The following is a 10265-nucleotide window of genomic DNA, read 5'->3' on the forward strand; positions in this document are numbered from 1 at the left end:
TGTGTTTGTAAAGTATTACTAAAAAAAAAAAAACAACCCAGTAAAAAACACCTAGTGAACAGGTGCAACCTATTCACAGTGCATATACTGGTAATACTTTCAGAAGTGTATACAGACGGTTACCTCCCATTTTTATGGTGGCAACTAAAATTGCTTTCAGCATAGTTAGCCTTAAAATTTATATTCCTAAATACACATATTTTCAGATAGCTGGAAAAAAAATGCTTAGGCACTGTCCAAGCAGTAGGGCCAGGGATGCTCAAAGTGCCCATTGTTGGCCTAGTTTTTAAGTGGATGAGAATAGAATCAGGCTTTTGAAAATACACATACTAAAAAGCAGATTTTTTTTTTAATGTTAAAGTAGATATTTAAAGAGAATAAAAGAGCCTACAGATTGCTTACCTCTATTTTTGGCGTGATCCATTTACAGGCCAACGCAAAGTAAACAAGATGGTTACGTCAGATAACAAAAACAGTCTCCAAAAGCAGAAGTGACTATCCATGCTCCCCTTTCATTAAGAAAAAAATCTCTTTCCCATATAAAGCTATTAGTGCCACTTTAATTCACACAGTTAATTTTTTTTTCCAGTTCATAGGCCAATCCCAAGAGGCAAAAATGTCCTCAGCTCAACTGCTTATATGAAGCAGGCAGATTTAGCAAGTAGTGATCTGAGAAAGTACTAATATAAATGCTTAAGATTAAACATGTGGTTATGTGCTTTTCTGAATTAGAATCTGTGTCGGGATGCTTATTTAGCTACCATTCTGATATTAAGAAAATCTTCCCATGTTGGCTGATGTAATACAGAAAGTCACATTGTTTTCTATGTTTCTTTTGTTTTATACGTTTTGGATAACTTAAATAGGATATGCAAATATTTGTATGAGAAACATAAATTAGCTAATAAATGTTGCTTGCTTTAATTCCAAAATTATTTTTGTTATACTTGTTGTGATAAGATATGACTATGACTGAGTCCAGGAGACACCTTCTAGATACAGTGAACATGGAACAACTTGTATTTGTGGCCGGATGTGCAAAGAGATGTTCTTATAAGAGATAATTGAAACTAATAAATGCTGGTATAAAATTGAGTTCATGGGGCGTATACCATCCTGTGCTAATGTTGCTAAGTGTCACTCCAGCATAAAAGCAGGCAATGCTTAAATATGCCAAGTATTAAATGTCTCAGCATCTCTAGCATAGGTGGCTCCTGGGTGGATAAATGCACAGCTTGAACACAAGCAAGCAAGGCCAAGGAGCTAATATTTCTTTAAATCTCAGGTTTTCAGGATGGCCAGTTGCACCTGACAAACTCCAAATGTTCTCTGCTGTTGTCTTCTGCTTAAATTCTAAGAATAGGAAAATGTGAAAGCCCACTAGGACAGAGTGTAGCATAAAGATGCCAGAGCTAGCTTTAAATGAATTATTTTGGGTACTGGCAACAGTGAAGCTGTGATAGCAGAGAGCTAAGTCTGCGTAAGAAGTTTATTCTGCTGCATGGGCAAGTTTAGCAGCCTGTCCTGCACTCCGTGCTGTTACTGTGAGATGGCTGCAACACAATATTTTACATAATACCCCTCATGCAAAATATATCTGACAGAGCGGAGGCACATGGCAAAAAAGAGTTAACTGGACTAACACTGCACTATAGTATGCGCAAATTATTCTGATGATTTTTACCTATTCATGAAACCACTTCACTCTTACTTGGAGCTTTCCCAGGTGAAATGTGACCGGTCTTGAAATGCATCCTCTCTTTTTCCAGAAAGAAAACATTCACATGCCATGAAAGAAATGAGGCATTTCTAAGAAGGCTACTTCACTATTTATCATGGAATATGTATGCAAATGAAAAGTCTCCAAACACCTACAACTATTGCAAGACTCTCAGCTGAAAGGGACAACTTTTGAGACCTCTGCTGCTAGTAGGACACAGCAAAAAAATGCAAGTTTCTCTCTCTCTCTCTCTCTCTCTCTCTCTTTGCTTTTAATGCCAGTCACAAAGAACAAGATCTTTGTTGCCCAGGTCCATGGTAGGTTGCCACCGCATCACAGGGTTACAGCTTGTGTGCCAAAACACATAAAATTTCTTTGCAGGTGGGCAAGGGACGACTGTCCAAAGAGGTATTAAGTCCAGTGATAAAGGAGCATGAAAACACTATAGTAACTTCCATTAACAGACAAAATATAGAAACAGAAACATACGGAAAATGTTCATGAAAGAACAGCAGGGGGGCAGGCTAACAGGACTCCATTTTCAACACTGTAACAAACTAAGAAAGAAAAGAAACCCTGTATTCACAAATGAGTGATTATATCCCTAGATTAGAGTTCTATATGGAAACAAAGAAGTATAAACTATCTTGCTGTCAGAACAAAATAATATAATGTAATGTTCATACCCCTGTTATTTTTTCAAAACTGTGCTGATTTGTAAACATTGCCATTTTAGCCACAGAAAATTAGATAATTACCTTATGTGGGTGTCCTGGTTTTGGCTGGGATAGAGTTGATTTTTTCCTAGTAGATGCTATAGTGGTGTGTTTTGGATTTAGAATGAGAAGAATGTTGATAATACACTTATGTTTTAGTTGTTGCTAAGCAGTCAAGGACTTTTTAGCTTTTTATACTAGCTTGCCAATGAGGAGAAGAGTGCATAAGCGGTTGGGAGAAGACAGCTGACCCAAGCTGACCAAAGGGATATTCCATACCGTATGGTGTCATGCTCAGTATATAAACTGAGGGAAGAAGAAGGAAGGAGGGGATGTTTGGAGTGATGATGTTGATCTTCCAAGGTAGCTGTTACACATGCTGGAGCCCTGCTGTCCTGGGAATGGCTGAACACCTGCTTGGGAAGCAGTGAATGAATTCCTTGTTTTGCTTTGCTTGCATGCATAGTTGTTGCTTATTAAACTGTCTTTATCTCAACCCATGAGTTTTTTCAGTCCTACTCTTCTGATTCTCTCCCTTGTCTCACCAGGGCAGTGGGTGAGTGAGCAGCTGCATGAGACCTCATTGCTATCTTGTGTTAAACCACGACAGTCATTTTAGGCACCCAATATAGGGCTCAAAGGGTTCAAGATAATGACAGATTTGATTGACATGTGCTAGATCAAATTTATAACTGTTTTTGCTGTTTAGCTGTTAATCAGCAGGCTTCTGTGCTTGCCATGAGGCTTGCTTACCTTATTGAATGTTAGAGACTTGTGCTTATTAGAGGCTGCTCCATGTTTTCGCTGCTTGCTATACTGCTTATGATCTTACTCTGCAGGGCCTGGGAACATTTTGATAACAGCAATGGCGATGCGCCTGGGCTGGCAGATGGCCAGGGCATCGCTGCTGTTACTGTGCTGCTGTACCAGGCAGGCTGGAACTCCAGTGTGAACTTGAGTTGAAACAACTCTGGAGACACGAAGATCTTTGAGAAAAGAGGAAGAGGAGGTACTCCAGGAGCTGGAGCAGAGATTCCCCTGCAGCCTGTGGTGCAGATCATGGTGAGGCCAGCTGCCCCCTGCAGCCCATGGAGGTCCATGGTGGAGCAGAGACCCACCTGCAACCCAGAGAGGACCCCACGCCAGAGCCACACCAAAGGAGGCTGTGACCCCATGGGAAGCCCGTGTTGGAGCAGGCTCCTGGCAGGATGTGTGGTTCTGTGGAGAGAGGAGCCCAGGCTGGAGCAGGTTTGCTGGCAGGACTTGTGGCTGCGTGGGGCACCCAGGCTGGAGCAGTCTGTTCCTGAAGGACTGCACCCGGTGGAAGGGACCTGTGCTGGAGCAGTTTGTGAAGAGCTGCAGCCCAAGGGAAGGACCCAGCTTGGAGAAGTTCAAGAAGTACTGTCTTTTGTGGGAGGGACACCAGGCTGCAGCAGGGGAATTTTGCATTATGCATGATACTTCAGCTTTTGTGTTAAAAGTACGTATTTACCAGAACAACGGAATAGAGAGTAAACAGGAAGATAAGTACTGATAGACATAGGAACACAAAAGAAAAAATAAATATAGAGCCTTACAAGCACTATATAATCTCGTGAAGCTCTACTTGATATTGTATTACATCATGTTTTGTATAACACATGCTTTTGTAACTCTGCCCAGCACACTGCAACTACTATGATGAGACCAGAGAAGGAGAATACTGCGGGGGTGAAAGGCTACATAATAGTTCTTGTAAACCCTTTGCATTTTAGAAGAGCTTTCATATGTTTTACAGGTACCTCCTACCCTGAGCAGTGACAGTACTCTGTCCAGACTCAAAAAGCATGGAATTCATAGAAGCAGTGATTTTCTTGAAGGCTGATAAGTGTTAGGATTTAGAAAAGATCTTCAAATTTGTTTTTCAGCTCTTGAAGAAGTCCGTAAGCTGTTGAGATTTTTATTTATTTGCATGTAAAGAGCACAGTGCTTACCATTGTTAGAGAATAAATATTGTCTTAGACCATTATATGATACAGTATGATAATTTCCATACATCTAAAAGCTTGATAGAAGGTGCAAATGCTATGCTTGTATGACTTTGTATGTGCTGAAAGAATTTTTAAAAGCTTTCTCTTTATGAGAAAAAGGAAGTATTATGTTAGAAAACTTTGGTAGGATATTATTAAGATAGATTAGGTAATTGTTATACATTATAGACATCTTTGGACTGCCATACTCAGTGTTTGTTTTTGACTGGGAAGACAACTCAAAAAAAGAGTCTGTTATCAAGAAATAAAATCAAATAATGTCATGCACTGCCATATCACTTCAAAGTTACAGAAAAAAATCAAATCATTTGAAGCAGTCAAATAATTAAAATACTATTCAGATGGCAATTGTGTCACGTTGTTCCTTGAAAGCTGTAGAAGCCATAATAGGTTCACTTTCCTTTTTATTTTTTTTTATTCCAAAAATTGAAAAGATTTTTCCCTGCGTAATTTGTCTTATGAACCATGCCATTGAAACAGACATGTCATTTAAAGAAGGCAAATACACAGTAATTGAACCAACACTAAAGAAACAAACAAACCAATAAACCACTTCCTTTGTGCATGTCCCCCTGGCCAGCCATATCACATGTGACACATTTGAACAGCTTCTACGCTGAATCAAACCTTTCATTCCCAAATCTACCTGTGCAGAAAGAAGCCAAAGACCAGATTTCACTTTCAATCTTAAACCATTTGATTTCGGAGCAAGATCTGTAGTCAACATCGATAAATATTGTTTTGCCCATGGACATGTAACTCTTGCACCACTAAATCTCTTATCATTCTGATAATTCTTTTTGCAGCATTTTAGAGCTATTGATCATACCTTTGTCTTGCCTGCAAAACTGCACCTCTGTCCCTTGATGCTTGACTTACAAACTTACACTGCGCATGCACCAATTTTGTTGTCCTTCAGCTCTATACAGAATTTATGTAAATGAGCAGAGAAGGACATAAGTTCTGGCAGCAGATACATGATGCTCAGCTTTACCCATCCTGCACTGCATTACAGCTGCCAGCCTGGATAGGAAGGAGTGAACTGGACAAAAACAACCAAAGCTGAGTCCTAAGTGAAGATAGCAAAAAAAAAAGTATTACTTACAGGCTGTCCTGCCACATCATTCTTCAAGTGAACATTGTTTTGTGGGCAGCATATGCATACTTCTGGGTTGTACTCAGATCAAGAAGTATGGATTGAAAAAGCTTTCAGTCTTTTCCTTTCACCTCCATTGAGTTTTGCCAGAAGAATGACTTCCTGTGAGTGGACTGCAGCCCTGAAACAGAGCTGGATGTGAAGTTGTGGATGGTCAGGGAACTCCAACCAGCTCAGAAAGCTGTGGCATCACCTTGGCTGCACAGTGACCACAACCATAGGAGACCTTCCACTGGTTGCCTGTCAGATTTTTAATCGGCTTCAAAGATGCTTTGCTCATCTTTATGGTTGGGTCCCAGATGCTTAGGAGACTGCCTAAAGCTGTGGAATAATATTTGTGTTCTGGCACAATAGGACTTCCTATGATAAGGGTAAACACATAGGAGATGACAGACTTTTTAGGGACTGGTGTGGTATTTGAAATTCAATTCTATAGCAATGAAGACCGTAAAAAATTATTTCCAGTGAAAACTGCATTTTTGTAGTTCTGCATTTTCAGTTTTTCTATGTCTGTAGCTATGTTATGTTAACACCACTCCCCCACGCTTCCCCTCCCCCACCCAATTCTATATGGTCCAAATATATTGTTTTGCCTGCATATTTCCACCAGATACCTTGTTTTGTATTATCTGAAAATTACAGTTTTCTAATATTAATATTATTACTAATTATTGTGATTGTTACTAATATTGTGATACTGTGTATTTAAGGAGGTGCAGTTTTCTGTATACATGTTGTAGAAATATTTTTAGTGAGTATGCGGTGTCTGCAGAGTCAGATTGTGATGTCACTGAGAAATATCTGCAAATAGCAGTGGTTATTTGATAAGATGGAATTAAAGGAAAACTATCAGTGTGATATGGTTCAGCTATGTAGGCACAAACAAAGCAGCCGGTTAAGTATGTAGTAAACTTGTACTGGTTCTTGGCAGAGGAAAAACATGAATTATCAATCTGAGAGAAAAGGATCATTTTTGTTACCTTAGGGAGGTATGATGGTTTAAGGAATTGACATCCCAGATTTTCTTCTGCTGACACTTTAAATAAAGGGCTCGGGCAAATTTATATTTGTTAGTGAAACTGAGAAATAATCATTGAAAGGTAATGGCTTAGGAAGAAAAGGTTTACAAAACCTAAGCTTATCAGTGAAAAAAGTGCAATGTCTAGCAGACAGATTGTTGTGTAAAATCTAGAAATAAAACCTCTTTTTACCTGTGTACTTGCAACTTGTATATTTGTTGCTCAGGTAATCCTTCTGTACTTCTTCTGTACCACCCAGATATTATATTATCTTCTAACTGTGATCAAAATAAAAATAGCAAGCAGAAGAAGAAGTGAGGGGTTGGTGTACTTGATATAGCTTCTTTTACATATCAAACCTGAATTTAAACTAAGCCATGTACTAGTTATATTGAATTGCATAGGCTACATTAGGAAAAAAAAAAAAAAAAAAGAGAATGAATACTGAAAATAAGAACTGTTTTATCATACCTAGTAATTTTGGATATGCTATTTTTTGTTTTAAAATAAAATAAAATAAAAACAATTTAAAAAGAGATAGAAAAGCTGGTCCTAAATATCAGCTTTCAAATATTAAATAGATCCTAAAGCCACATGATACTGCCTTAAACATTATCAAAAGCTATTAATCAGAATAGCAACAATAATGAAAAACATTTTACTGGATCAGCCCCATTTCTCTATTTGACAGCTAGCAAAAATGAATTGTAAGAAATCAAATTTTTTTTACTTCAAAAATTAGAATGGAAACAGCTTTCAGTAGATGTAATGAAAAAATCTGCAGAAAAACATATTTACTACATATAAAGCAATAAATTATTGTTACACTTACTTACAATGAAATCCATGGGGTTTCCACAGGGAGTTGTTTGAATTAAGGCATAATTTTTAGGCAAAACATGCAACACCAATTTGAAGTTTGCCAGCCGTTAGTAATTTAGTGTCTTGTTGTAAAGCTGTCCTAACAGCTTTTGCTCATCATGTTAAAAATCTAAGCTACTATCTCCAAACTAAACTGACACTATGCTAACTTACCGGGGCTTTGTCTATAAAACTTACCCCTTCCAGTGCTGTCTTGCTTTCCTAGTGTGACTTGCTGAATATCCTGCTCTACAACACAGGATACAGACCACTCAGCATGGAAATCAGTCCTAAGGGTCCTCACTGGGAGGGATGTAGGTTTTGTGCAAGTAGTTTTGCCCGTGAGCCTGTGGAGGTGCAACAGCCCCAGCACTTGCTCAGCTGGCACACGCTGGCTGCAGCAGCTTTCTTAATTCATGGCCTAGTCTTAGCAACTGCAGCCCCAGCCAAGCACACGGAGCCAAGTTCTGTTCTTAGTTACACTGATGTAATTCTCAATAGACGATGGCCCGTGGTTTGTTTTTTTTTGTTGGTTTGTTTTCTTCATAGCTCATATTAGTGTTAATGTATTTAGATACAAAAATAACACTTATTCAAGCAACCTCACGCTCATGTAATATTACTGTTACCACTGAACTGATGAAAGTTTTGACTTTGGAATTTTGTAAATACTCAGTAGATAATTTGCTGCCAAATTCAAACTTGTTTGCCATTGAGGTAAAGGCAACTCTTCTGAATTTATTGGAACAGCATCTCATTTCAAACTGCCTCATAGTTTCATTTAAACTGAAAGGATCTGCTTGAAAAAGGAATTTGGAATAATAAGTATTTCAACCAGGCTGTGTAGAAAGTGTTGGTCTGTATTTCCCTTCACTCTAGCACAAATTTGGGAGAATCAGTTTTTACTCTCATGTATATTTGATGCAAGACAGCTAAGAAATGTGCTGAGGTTTTTTTCCTGTTTTTGCTTTCACATCTGAAAATAGAAAGTGTTAGCAATGCTTCCATACTCTCAGTAAATAAATATTCCACCTTAACTGTGTTCTGAAATTCATATATGTGCTTAAAAAGTGCCAGACCAGTATTTAAGCAATAATTAAAAAAAATAAAATAAAAATCCATCTTTATTAAATACTTATGGGTTTTGATGTAATGGCCTAGGGTGAAGCCAAGGGCAGATAACACTCTAGCAAACTGGCTATTAACTTCATTAATGACTGGTTTCCTCAGGATTATTACTATTATAAACTAAATCCAGTGGTTTAGAACAGAAATTTTAACATTTCTGTTGTTCCATGCCTTGCGCCCCCGCCACCCCCTTTAAGTTAGCTATGACATAATTTGAGGCATATTTAGGAAAAGAGTTATTTTTAATTTAGCCTTTCTATCATTATCTTTATCCTGACTACCTTGGACATATGTATTTTTAGCAAAAAACCAAACCTAGTAGATTAGTAGTGTATAATTCAGTTAAAAATCTAAACACTTAAATTAGGCAGAGAGGGCCTGAAGAGAGGAAATGAGTTTACTCCAGCTTCATGTATGGATAAAACTGACGCCAATTAAAATTCATCTCAAACCTACCCGGGTGTATTCTGTCTGCATCTGTTAGGAACTTTTCTTTCCATGCCTTTCTTTCACCACTGTTACAAAAGAGAAATGCAGTCAAATGGAAACTAGTGTAAACTTCATGCAAATGATTCATACTGCTTCTGTATTGCTGTATTTTACAGAAGCAATGCAAAGGATCGCAATACTAGCACAATGGTTAAAAAACAGCAGTAGATTTTGAATAAAGAGCTCTGCATTCTGCTGGCAGCCGAGGAGTTCAAACAGAAAACATGCCAGCAGTATAGACCAATGCATTATCACCCCCTCCTTCTTGCTGCATAACTGTGCTTCATAATATGCCATAACATTGGCAAGCACAGCTCAGAGCTTTTTAAGAACACAAGGAAGCTCATGAATAATGGTTGAATCAGGAAAGTGATAATTAAATGAGACAACTGAATGCCAGTGGAGTCCCCAGTGGAAAATACTCTTCAGTGAAATCATTTCCACCTTTCATTTCCCTGGTTTTAGCAGTACATTGCTAAAGATACTTTTCAAACGAGCATTATAACAAAAATATTAAAGTTCCCAAAACCGTTTGTGGTATTTTCATATGTAACCCATGTTTCAAAATGTAAGATATTTGTTGTGCTTCAAAAATCTAAAAAACAAAAAAGCTTTCATTATTGACTCAGTGAGACAAAAGATTTTGCCATTTTACAGAACTAGTTGTCACCATAAAATTTATATTAAAAAATGCAACAACCGCTAATGGCTAAATTGTAAGCATAGTGGCTTAAATGTTTGCTTCATGTTTATCCTTGTATCGAAGGTGTAGTTGTTTTCATTCCACCTCCAATTCCACCTACTCTGTGGCTGCAGAGCAAACATAGTTAGCTGGAGTCTGTGCTCTTCATTTTCATTTGAATTTTTTTTTTTTTTTTAATTTATTTTTTAAATCACTTGACTCCTCATTCTTGGGAAGGGGGAAAAAAAAAAAAAGCCAAAACTGACTCACTGTGAATCTCAATGTTGCTTTTCAAAGAAACTCAGAACTTTTTTAAAATCAGTCGTTCTTATATATAGTTTGACAGCTTTGCATTCAAGGTTTACAGGACATTTTTAGCATATGAAATGATGAATTAAAAGGTCTGTGAAAAATTGATTTGCAGTAGGTTGTTTATGTAAAACACCATACAGACTATTAACATT

The 10265-nt window shown here is 37.7% G+C and overlaps 1 long non-coding RNA gene across 2 annotated transcripts in view; it reads left to right on the forward strand.

Annotated features, from left to right (window-relative positions):
- LOC309451490 overlaps window positions 1-4876 on the forward strand; it is a 10305-nt gene extending 5429 nt beyond the window's left edge. The window contains exons 2-4 of one of the 2 annotated variants that reach the window (XR_014186257.1): window positions 1770-1949; window positions 2625-2799; window positions 3276-4876. This is a non-coding gene — a long non-coding RNA (uncharacterized lncRNA). Of the gene's footprint in view, window positions 1-1769; window positions 1950-2624 lie in introns of both variants that reach the window. The other variant, XR_014186256.1, reaches the window with a different exon arrangement.
- The last annotated feature ends 5389 nt before the right edge of the window (window positions 4877-10265 follow it).

This window comes from Streptopelia decaocto (assembly GCF_964273445.1).
Source record: "Streptopelia decaocto genome assembly, chromosome: Z".
Taxonomy (NCBI): Eukaryota; Metazoa; Chordata; class Aves; order Columbiformes; family Columbidae; genus Streptopelia; species Streptopelia decaocto.